General features: G+C 45.2%; 1 pseudogene; it reads left to right on the top strand.

Moving 5' to 3' along the window:
- Positions 1–6,140: 6,140 nt before the first annotated feature.
- On the top strand, positions 6,141–12,276 carry LOC102029781 (annotated as a pseudogene).
- Positions 12,277–12,724: the final 448 nt, after the last annotated feature.

Raw genomic sequence — 12,724 nt, forward strand, 5'->3', positions numbered from 1 at the left:
CCACTGCCAGGAAGTTTGAAAATGACTCACAGTGTTAAGAGAAACGTGCCCCGGTGGAAAATGGAATGGCGTGTGGGCGAAATCCTCTTAGCAAATGGCAGTGTATGAGGTGTGATATATGGTGAATGTTCAAACTTCTAAAATGTATTACAGTAAAGACACATTGCCATTAATCCCTCCAAACTACTCCCCTTCAGTTAGAACACACTCGTCCCATCCTTCGTGCCACTTTCTGAAGCAGTTCTGGAAGTTCTCTCTCAGAAATGTCTTTAGCAGGTGTGATCAAAAATCCAGTGAATGATGCTGCCGAGTGCCATCTACTGCAATACAAGGTCTTTTAAGGTGGAAATCCACAAAGCAACAGCCCTCAAACCATATGACAGCAGATGAGATATGGCAAATTTTGAAAATTTTTGCAAGCCAGAAATTGGAGGGCCGAGTGTCAAATGACATAAGGAAACAGAAAATGCCAGGAACTTGCCAGGTGGAAAGTGAATAAGAAGTAAGATGATTCACATCACAGAAGCCTCGGAAGTTTAGGAACTGGAGCAGGCGAGGTGCGCGTGGAGCCAAAAACAGCACTGGTGGAAATTCTTTTCAAGGAACAGCTAGATTCCAGATCTTCGTCCTACCCCTACATAGTCCTAAATATAGACTGAACGCCTGTGAAAATGTACATGATTAGTAAAGAAATTTGCAGGGTAGCAAAGCTGGTTCCAAGATCATTTAAGAAACAACTGTAGCCAGGTTGTGGTGCAGGCCTGTAATCCCAGCACTCAGAAGGCTGAGGCAGGGGGACTCCCGGAGTTCGAAGCCAGCCCGGGCTACATAGTGAGTTCAAGGTGAGCCTGAACTACACAGTGAGACCCTGCATCCAAAACAAAAGGAAGGAAGGAAGGAAAGAAAAAGGAAGGGAGGGAGGGTATAGCTGGGCACAGTAGCACACGTCTGCCTGGTTACTTGGGAGGCTGAGACAGAGAGTTCAGTTTAGCTCAGGATCAGCCTTGGCAACATAGCAAGACGCCATCTCTTAATTTAAAAAGAAAATAAAAAATTATATATTCAATCAGGGAAAACATGCCAAAATAAGTATGAGCTAGCAATAAAATTGTTAGTATCTTACACAACAATAAAACCACAACCTTTGGGGTTATCCTTTGTACTAGACGTCTCTACTGGACAAAAAAATGAAAGTTAACATGTAAATCTACAGTATGAGCCCTAATTAACAGAATGTGGTCTGTCAAACAGTGGCCCATTCTCCTAGAGCAGTCACGGCAAACCTTTTAGAACTTGCAATAATACAGCCTGCTGTGGCAAGCATGCCATAGGTTCGCCACTACTGTCCTAGGGCATGAAATACCTTTGGGCAGGCCCATCACAAGATGCTGCTATAGCCGGGCGTGGTGTCACACGCCTGTAATCCCAGCACTTGGGAGGCTGATGCAGGAGGGTTGTTGTGAGTTCGAGGCCAGCCTAGGCCACAAAGCAAGTTCAAGACCAGTCTGAATGGCATAGTGAGACCCTGTCTCAAAAACACACACACACACACACACACACACACACACACACACAAATGCTGCTACAGGATATTGAAAGGACATTAAACTATCTTTTGCCTTGCTTATATATTTTGGATTATTTTTCTAAAGAAAAATAAATATCTCTTTTAGTCAGGCATGGTTACTTGGGAGGCTGAGACAGAGAGTTCAGTTTACATGCACATGCCTGTAAACCCAGCACTTGGGAGGCTGAGGCAGAAACACCGCCACTCCCAGCTTGATGCTATCTATTGCACAGTTTGGTATTCCTTTAAATCAAGACGTTCCTGGACAAAACAATAAAGTTATTTGCAGCTATTATTCTCCTAGGCAAGAGCATAGGGGGAGTCATGTTGACAAAAATTTTGGAATAGTAAAAGCTATGTTAATGTAGGTTGTAAACTGTGAGAATTGATGACTTTCATTCTCAAGCACAGCATCTGAAATGCATTTCTGAGCCTATTTTGGTAATTAAAAGCTGCACTTTAGCCAGGTGAAGTGGTGCACATCTGTGATCCCAACCTTGGGAAGGCTGAGGCAGGATGATCACCTCGAGTTCAAAGTCAGCTGGACTACAATAGTGAGTTCAAGGCCAGCCTGAACTATATAATGAGACCTTGTCTCCAAAACAAACAAAAAAGGCACACACTGATTTTGTTTAGCATTCCTGCTGTAATAATCTTTAAAACCTTCAAGACAGTGAAGGTCCTGGCTTAGTATGATAAGGGTTACTTTTGGAAAATGCTAACATGAAAATACATCATGATCCCTCCAGGCTTTATCTCCTGAGAGAAATGCAGTGAAGCCTCAAGAAAATTGGAAAGCCAATCTGCCCAGATAACCTAGGAGCGTGGCTTACTACATCCTCGCTGTTGTAAAGAAAGTCCCATAAACTGGATGACTTCTAAACAACAGCCCTGTTTCTCGGAGTCCTGGAGGCAGAAAGGCCAGTGTCCAAGAGTAGGAGACTCTGTGTCCTGTGAGGTCTGCTTCCCACTTCTTCTGTGGCACCTTCTCGCTGTGTCCTCACAAGATGGAAGGGGTGGGGACATCTCCCAGGGCTCTTTCATAGGGACCTAATCCCTCATCACTTGGAGTGTCAGCCTATGAATTAGGGGGTGCCTTCCGCCCCCAGCAGGGCTCTGGAGCAGTCATGCACGTCTGCAATTCTCACAGGGTTGGGCTTCTCTCCTCGCTCAAGCTCCCATGCTACTTCAGGGGACAGGAAGGAGCCTCGCCTTCCCCAAATCCCAGCCGCCATGACAGGCCCTGTGCATGGCAGATGCACTCGAACTGCTTGCTGTATTACATTAACCAAAGCAGACAGGGAGAGCAAAAGTACACAAACCCCAAAGCAAACCCAAGCAGCAACCTCTGAACCTCCTGCAGTAGAGGTCCACAGGCCCACTGCTGCCGTGTTCTCTGTCCCTTTCGGTCCCTTGCCATCTGTCTGTCATCTCCTCTCCACTGCTCTTGCTAAGAGCCCAGGTGACACCAGAACTACAGTCTAATGGTCATTTCTCCTTCCTTATCGCAATTGATCTCAGGCCCCAGAAGGAATTATCAGAGGGGTTGAAACAACCCAGAAAGTAGATGCGTTTTGAGAAGGGAGTGATCGATATTGGCAAGCACTGTGCAGAGATAAGGACCACAGCCCATCCTGTCCTTCTGGCAGGTAGGAGTAATTTCTCTGGAGAAAGACTCTAAACACACCCCCGAAGTTCTGCTTTGTTGTAGTCAGGGTTTACAAGGAAATCAATTTAACACAGGACACATAATTTATAGGACTATTGTATAATAGTCACCCAAAGAGTCAAGTTCAAAAGAGTGCAGGAGATCTGTCCACACACTAAAGACCCAAAGAATCCAGCTGAGGGTCTGGATCCCACAGCAATGTCCTGAATGAGTCCAGCTGAAGACCTAGAGCTCAAAGCAATGCCTTTTACAAGTCCAACTGGAGGCAAAGAGCCCACAACATTGTCTCATGCAGACCTGTTTCAAGGACCTGTACTGAGAAAGCCCACAGCGGTAGAAGCCAGAAAGTCTGTGCCAGTGGGATGAAGGATCTGTGCCAGCAGGCTGAGGGATCTGCACTGGAGCCACGAAGCGACGCTCAAAGTAAGAACCAGAGCTCCCCCGAAAAGTACCACAGGCATCCTTAGCAATAGTGAGGTCCCAAGCTCCTCTGACGATGAGAACAGCCGAGCTCATATCAGGAAAGCCAGCGTGACAAGCTTCTCCAGGAGAACCAACAGCCCCCACTTCTTCCCCACCAGTTCTCGTTTTTATGCTGTTGGCAACAATCCTCAGATGGGCCTCCACCCAGCACCACGCTGATTAAATTCAGCTGGGTGTTACAAGCTGCCCACCAGCTGTCAGTCCACCCCATCCTTCATGGTGGTTTCCATAATTCAGGCATACTTTGTCACTGACTGCAAATGCAATCAGAGAGCCATTCGCCTCACACCAAGGCTGATGGGTATTCTCACTGATTTCTTGCTAATTCCAAGAAGTCTGTATTAGGGGAACTTTGCTTCAAGCTGGACTTGGGTTGTTCCTACTTCATCTTTTTCCCCCACTCTACTTTCCTCACATTGATGCACCCATTGACTTTGTTAAAGGTCCCCATGGAGGCCACCAGAGCCACCCTTCAATGCCACCAAGCTGGGTTTATTCAACTCGCTGAGTTTGGAGGAGCCTTGAGCTCATGAAGTCTTGGGAGCCACTTGACAGAAAAAAGTTAGAGGCTGGGCTAGGCAGGGGGTGAACACATGCAGGATTTGTAAACCACACAAGAATTCAACTGGCTGGTGCTAAAACGACTGGGGTTTAAGCAGCCTTATTTTATTAGTACATGTTTGCAGTGCATGCATTTTACAATCATCTTGCAGCACACACGTACTCAATACAGCTTCTTTCTAATCCCCTTTCCTCCCCCTTCCCCTCCCCTCTAGTTCCCCTTTGCCCCCTTTCATTCTTGTTGATATTATTAATCTTAGCTCATGATTATCACATATGATGTCCACATTCATTGAGGTTATTAGGATCCTGTATGTGGCACTGCAAGTTGGTGGTGCCTTTCCTTGACAGACGGTTACATTATCACTATAGAAAATTATGCTATAGGGGCTGGGGATCTAGCTCAGTGGCAAAAGCACCTGCCTGGCAAGTGCAAGGTCATGAGTTCGGTTCCCGGTACCGGAGAAAAACCAAAAAAAAAAAAAAAATTATGCTATAAACAGTACTCTCACAGGACACCGAAAGAACATGCAGCCATCACTTTGCCTATTTCTTTCTATTTTTTTTTCTTTTTGGTACTGGGAATCGAACTCAGGACCTTGCGCTTATCAGGCAGGTGCTTGTGCCGCTGAGCTATATCCCTGGCCCCACTTTGCCTATTTCTAAGTTTTGCATAGTTTTTTCTTCATTAAAATAAGAGCTGTTAGAGCATTAGAGGACTGGGGACAACATGATACAGCGCAGGGTGACAAGTACATTTCAACACTGGCGCCACAGCGCTGGGCTGAGAAGGGTTTTGACTCCATCTGGAGTCTTAAAGGAAGAACCCCATGATCTAGTACAACATCTCTCAGGTGCTTCCTGTTACATAAACATTAGAAAGCTGGAAGCACCATTTCCTGGGTTTCTGGGGAACTCGGGTTCCGGATATGTTTGGGCTTCTGCCAGTCAGGTGCTCCCCAGCCAGCTGTGCAGGGAGCCTCTTGGGGTCCTCACCTGAGGTGCCCTGGCTGAACCCCCTTCCCTGATTCCAAGGAGAACATTCCTCGTTACAAGCCAAGCCAAGACACTCCTTGTTACTTCAATGTGTCCTAGGTAGGCTGCTGCCACTGGCATTCAGGAGTCCTAAATGACGACGATTTATGCACAAGACTTAGCATGCACTTTCAAGCACCCACAGAACCCACCCACAGACTCCAGATGAAATAGCCCTACTTTCAGATCTCACTATCACTTTACTCTGAGTGTGTTTCCACAGTAATGAACTCACGTGGAGTGTTTATGAAGTCCCTATTCATGCACCTCTAATGAAGTGGCTGTAATTATCACTTTGACTTAGGAGGCTGAGCCAGGAGGAGCTCTATGAGTCAGAGGACAACCTGGGCTATACAGTGAGTTCAAGGCCAGCCTACACTACTGTGGTGGATTAACTAATAGTCAACTTGTAACACCCAGCTGAACTGAGTCAGCGTGGTGGTGGGTGTGGACGGCCCACCTGAGGATTGTTGACAGCAGCATAAAAGGAGAACTGGAGGGGATGGTGGTGCTGTTGATTCTCCTGGAGAAGCTTGTCACTCTGGCTTTCCTGATATGAACTCGGCTGTTATCATCATCAGAGGAGCTGGGGTCCTTGCTGTCGCTGAGGGTGGCTGCAATTCTTTTGGGGGGAGCTCTGGTTCTTGCTTTGAGTGTCGCTTCCTGGCTCCAGTGCAGATCCCTCAGCCTGCTGGCACAGACCCTTCATCCTGCTGGCACAGACTTTCTAGCTTCCACCACGGACCTTGGGGCCTTCCCAGCGCAGATCCTTGATACAGATTTGCATAAGATATTGTCATGGGCTCTAGGCCTCCAGCTGGACTCATGGAGGACATTTCCATGGGCTCTAGGACTTCATCTGGACTCGCGTAGGTCATTGCCATGGTGTCTTGGTTACTTTTCTCTCATTGCTGAGACCAAATACCCAACGCCTAAAATGAAGGAAGGAAAGGTTTATTTAGCTTACAGTTTGTGGAGGTTTCAGTCCATACTTGGCCAGCTCTGAGGCAGAAGATAACAAAGCAACAAGAGCAAAGGGGGAAATGGCAGCTGAACAGCAAAGCAGCCAGAGCAAAAGGGCCAGGGGGGAATTGTGGCAAGCAGCCTCTTTCCCTCCCTTAGGTTGTAAACAGGCTACCCCCACCTAACGGGCATGTAGCTCTCACATAATCTCTATGCCCTTCTCTTCCACAGGCTCAGGATGTATACAAAGTAAGCGCCCCGGCTCCCTGCTGAGTCACTTAGCCAAACCTCTAGACTCCCCAAGCTGACACAATGTATCAACCATAATACACGGGATCCAGGTGCTCAGCTGGATTCTTTTTGTCTCTAATGTGTGGAAAGATCTCCCACATTCTTTTGCATTTGACTCTTTAAATGAATATTATACAACAATCCTATAAATTATGTGTCCTGTATTAAATCTATTCCTTACAAACCCTGACTACAACAACTATATAATATAGCAAGACAACTTATGCTTTTGGCCCCTTTGTCAAAGATAGCTGAATATGTATGGGGAGGTTTCTCTATCCTCTAGTCTGTTCCATTGATCCACTGTAAGGGTCGTGACACTGGCCACGTGAAGGAAGACTCCAAGAGAGACGCTCTCTCATGCAAAAAGCAAGGGGATTTTTATTCACCAAGCATGCATGGGGCTCACTGAACTCGCAGGAACAGAGAGCCCCAAGCCAGGTTAGCTCTGGCTTTTTAACCCGAAAAACCACAAAGGAGGGGAGTTGTAAGCGTCATTACAGAAGCAGATAGCATTGGTTAGTTCATATTGTTCTTTACACTTATTGGTTCCCTATGACGGGGGGGGGGTGTGCAGGAATGCGGAGGTCTTCCGCTCATGGACAGAGGAGGGGAAGGCGCTCTGTGTCAACACAAGATGTTCTTTCTCCCAAGGACAGGAGATAATGTCCGGACATTCCCAGCGTCTCCTTTCTGGGCAATCTCATGCTGCTTATCTATGGGTCAGAAGCCAGCTGGTTCCCACAAAAATCTTTACTTTTACATTTCTACACCACGTGTCTGTTTTGTGCCAGTACCATGCTGTTTTTATCACTATTGCTTTATAGTGTAGCTTGAAGTCAAGTATTGCTATGCCTCCTGCTTTGCTTTTGTTGCATGGGATTCCTTCTGCTATGCTGGGTCTGTTCTGGCTTCATATGAATTTAGGATTGCTTTCTCTAGATCTATAAAGTACACTATTGGTATTTTGATTGGGACCACACTGAATCTGCACAACAGTTTTAGAAGTATGGCCATTTTGACAATATTGGTTCTGCCTATCCAGGAGCAGGGGACATCTTTCCATTTTCTGATTTCCTCTCCAGTCTTCCTTTTCAGAGTACTGCAGTTTATTTTGTAGAGGCCTTTCATCGAGTCTTAAAGATATATTTTTTAAAAACCTGTATTTTTCAAGCCAGACACAGTAGTGCAGGGCTGTAATCCTAACACTCAGGGAAGCTGAGACAGGAAGATTACAAGTTCAAGTCCAGCCTGGACAATTTAGCAAGACACTCTCAAAATAAAGAATAAAAAGACATGGAGAAGTAGCTCAGTGGTAGAGTACCCCAGGGTTCAAACCCCAGTACTTTTAAAATATATTTTTTTCAGACACCTTATTTGTACTTTTTTCCCAACAAATTCCTACTTACTGCATTACTACTACAGCGGATACTATATGATGTGAACTAGATATGACTGTGACTCCATGGAGTATGAAGTCAAAATGTGGGGCTGAGAAAAGCAAGTAAACAGAGGGTTCTTTTATTCAAATGCCCCCAGTGTGACATTATCATTTACTAAACTACTAAGGAAATATATTTATAAAATGTTCAATCAGTTTGGTATCATCTACTAAAGCTAAACATACACCATCCCGTGGCCCAGCTATCTCACTGCTAGACACAAGCACAAGACAAATGGTATATATGTCTGCCAAAAGACTTAGATGAGCCAGGTGTGGTGGTGCACACCTGTAATCCCAGCACTCGGGAGGCTGAGGCAGGAGGAACAGACCCAGCATGCAGGATCTGTGTGAGTTCGAGGCCAGCCTGGGCTACATAGAAAGAACTTCTCTCAAAAAAAAAAAAGTTTTATGATCATTCAGAGAGGCCCAGGATGGGAGCTGGAGATGAGTATGCAAGGAAGTCACCACCAGAGCAGGCCACCTCTAGGGGGCACCACCTGTTCCTGCCATGCAGTTGCACTGAAGGAGAGGGATGTGTGAGAGCAGCTGCTACTGTTGGCTCTGTCTGTACCCTGGAAAGTGGACTCGATGTACCTCAGGCACAGGGCTACCGCCCTGTGGGGAACTGAGGCAGAGCACAGTACAGGACAGGTGAAGACAAGCCCTGGCCGCTTTCCACTGACTTCACCTTCTTCCGTGAGGCCACGTCATGACATTTCTCGCTCAATCATTATTTGAATTTCATATAAAAGGTAATCTGACCTAAGTAATTACAAAGCATCAGATCTGGCAGTAGAGTCAAACACACCATTGTGCTTTTTTAAAAGTTAGAAAGGAAATAACATTTAAAACAGACAATAATTTTTTTCTTTTCATTTTTGGATACACTGCCTCACCAACAAATGCTTATAGTCATAGGACCAAGAAAAGCTAAGACAGAAAATAAAAATACAAGTTGAGGAAGGAAGGGCCATTTTTACAAAAATATCAACGTAAGTCTGAGAATTAAGCTATAGGATCATCAGGTTCAGATAGAATAGAGCCACAAGATGGGTCAGTAAAGTTCTACACACAGAGGGCCTTAGCCAGAAACAGATTCTTTTGTACTTCTGGTTGTCTGAGCAGACATGTTCTTGGGTAAGTAGGAGCTCAAAAGGACTCTTACCTTTTAAATTAAATTATAATTGACATAAAGCACATAGATTTTAATATATAGTTCAGTGAGTCTTTCTTTTGGTACTGGGAATCCAACTCAGGACCTCGCACTTGCCAGGCAAGCACTGCACTGCTGAGGTATATCCCCTGCCCTAGCTCAGTGAGTCTTGATGATGATATATTTTTGTAAACACTATGCAAGTCAAATATTTGTAGTCATAGGACAAAATATTTCCTTCATCCAAGAGTTCCCTTTACCTCTTCCCAGTCAAGCTCTATTTTCTTATACAACTCCTACCTCTTGAACCAATTTCTAATTTTTTTTAAGACAGGGTCTCACTATGTAGTTCAGGTGGGCCTTGAACTCACTGTGTAGCTCAGTCTAGCCTTGATCGCAGGGATCCTCCTGCCTCAGCCTCCCAAGTGCTAGGATTGCAGCCATGCACCATACAGCTGGCCCAATTTCTGATTTTTATCACCAGTGGTCAGCTTTGCTTGTTAAAGAATTCTATTTACATGGAACCCTACAGAATGGCTTCTTTCATTCAACGTGATTTTTTACCCTCATGTATGTTGTTGCATGGGTCTTACTTATTTTCTTATTATTCAGTAGTGTTCCATTGTATAAACATACCACTGATTATCCATTCTCTAATGATGGGTGTTTGAGCTGTTCCCACCTATCAAGAAAAGTGTTAATGATCATTTTTATATAGTTTTTGTGGACAAATGTTTTCATGACTCAGGAGAATATACCTAGGCATCAGATTTGTTGATCTGAGGTAGTTGCATGGAACTTAAGAAGGAACTAACAAGCAGTTCTCCAAAGTTGCTTTCCTTTTTTTTTGCCCTGACCGGAGGCAGCTCTGGATGGTCCTGGGTGAAAAGGACAAGGGGATGAAGAAAATAAGACCAGACAAAGCTGAGGTCAGGTGGAGTCTTCTCTCTCTTCATGGGAGGATAACTGCCCAAGAACTGTAAAGGGTTTATTTATACACTTGGGAGGTTGATGTCAATTTCAACCCCTCTGTTGGCTTGCAAACTAGAACAGCTTGTTTACATGGCTGGAGGAGCTCCCGGAGTTCTCCAGCAGGCTTTGTATTGGCCCCCCACCTGTGATTGACTTCTAGCTTCAGCTGCTCCCTACACTTTCTTAAAAAACATGGTTTCACTGTGTAATTCACGCTGGCCCTGAACTCACTATGTAGCCCAGACTGGCCTCAAACTCAGCACTCCTCCTGCCTCAGCCTCCCAAGTGCTGGGATTATGGGTGTGCAACACGATGCCTAGCTTAGTTATTGTGTCACTTTACATTCCTACCAGTAATTCAAGAAAATTCCAGTTGTTCCACATCCTTGCCAATAGTTGGCATTTTCAATCTTTTTAAATTTAGTTACTGTCTTGGTTACTTTTCTCTCGTTGCTGAGACAAAATACCCAATGCCCAAAATGAAGGAAGGAAAGATTTATTTAGCTTTCAGTTTGTGGAGGTTTCAGTCCATACTTGGCTGGCTCCGAGGCAAAGGTAGCAAAGCAACAAGAGCAAAGGGGGGAATGGCAGCTGAACAGCAAAGCAGCCAGAGCAAAAGGGAAGAATGGCGGCAAGCAACCTCTTTCCCTCCCTTACATTGTAAACAGGCTACCCCCACCTAAGGGGAGTGTAGCTCTCACATAATCTCCATGCCCTCCTCTTCCACCTGCTCAGGATGTATACAAAGTAAGGGCCCCGGCTCCCTGCTGAGTCACTTAGCCAAACCTCTAGACTCCCCAAGTTGACACAATGTATCAACCATAACAGTTACCATAGTGCCATCTTAATTGGGCTCCAATTCCATTTCCATGATAACTACTAATGTGCAGTACCTTTACAAGTGTTTATGAGACATTCCTAAATCTTATTTTATAAAGTAGCTGTTTTTAATGTCTTCAATGCCATCTTTACAGCCCACTTTAACCACCCTTAAAGAAGCAGTTATCCACTAGGCATGGTGGTGCACACCTGTGATCCTTGCACTCAGGCGGCTGAGGCGGGAGGATCACCAGTAGTTTAAGGCCAATCTGCACTATGTAGTGGGTTTAAGGCCAGCCTGGACTACATAGAGAGACCCTGTCTCAAAAACAAGCAAAAGCCAGCCGGGGAGGCACATGCCTATAATCCCAGCACTTGGGAGGCTAAGACATGAGGATCACTGGGAGTTCAAGGACAGCCTGGGCTAAAAAGTGAGCTCAAGGCCAGCCTGAACTGCATCAAGAGACCCTGTCTCAAAAAGACAAAAAAAAAAAAGCAAAACAAGTTGGTCTTCCATCCAACAATCGGCTTCAGCCACCACCTCGACTCCAGTGGAGCCAGCCTCACTGGAGCAGCTAGACAAAGAACAGATTAGAATGGCAGTAGAAATGCTATCAGCACATTCTAAGTCCAGGGAAAACAAAAATGGATTGCTTTTGAATGAGAAGGAAATTTTATTTTTAATGGTGGCCTTATGGAAAACTCCAGGAAAAGAACTAAGGGTCAAATTGTCCTTGCCTCATAGTATTCTATCAGATTTATCAGAAATCTGTTTATTTACCTTGGCTGAACTCCAGTCAACTAAACAGAACGCTTCTATAGAAAGCGTTTGAACAAGTGTGGAATTATAACAATTTCTTGGATTATCCCTTTCTGAACTTTAAAAACAGAATATAAAGCCTAGGAAGCCAAGCCCTGCCTCCAGAATAGTTTTGATTTGTTCCTTACTGATGAAAGACTTAGGTGGCTTTTGCCTGCACACGTAAGAAGACATTTCTATCAAAGGAAGAAAGTTCCAGGACTCATAAGCCTTCTGGCCAAGAATTTATCAGAAGAGATCAACAACTCCCTAGGGGCACTGTCTTAAACATCTCCAAAAGTGCTGTTCATATTGATCCCACTGGGATGCAGGCTCAGTGCCTCACTGCAGACACCATTGCTGGGGCTGAAAGCCCTTCAGAAAACTTGCAGAAGTGCCAACATGGGAAACTCCCGCCTATCTTTTCCTCATTTATCTCTTATTGGGATGAAACGAACAAAATGTCCATCCATAAACTGAAGGAAAAAGAGGCTAAGAAAAAAGAGGGAAACATATGGTAAAAAATGGAAGTTAAAGTGGGACAAGAAGTAAAAGAAAAAAGCTAAGAAGGCCGCGTCAGTCCTAACTAAAAGTGGCATGGCCCCAAAAACTAAAGGTGTTCCTGCGAAGAGCCTTGGGTCCCAGAAGAAAAAGACTAGCAAAGCAAAAACCCAAGTTCAAGTGACAATGAATCTGACAATGAAATTCCTTAACTGGAGCCACAGGCGAAACTCCAGCAAAAGAAAGTGTGGAGGTGCAAAAACATGGCCCAGGGAAGAAGTCTCCATGAACAGTCCTGGTCCCGACACACCGCAGGGCAAGAGGAGAAAGGCCCTGCCAACTCCTGAGGCCCTAGGTGCAGGTCCAGGGAGGAAGCCAAAAATTCGACAGAAGAAACAAAATCCTCAGCCAGGAAGAAAGATATGAGACAGACTCCCAAAAAGCCGGAGGCCAAGCTCTTTGCTACTA

Source organism: Chinchilla lanigera, unplaced genomic scaffold (genome assembly GCF_000276665.1).
Source record: "Chinchilla lanigera isolate Chin_1 unplaced genomic scaffold, ChiLan1.0 scaffold00118, whole genome shotgun sequence".
In the NCBI taxonomy this organism is placed as follows: domain Eukaryota; kingdom Metazoa; phylum Chordata; class Mammalia; order Rodentia; family Chinchillidae; genus Chinchilla; species Chinchilla lanigera.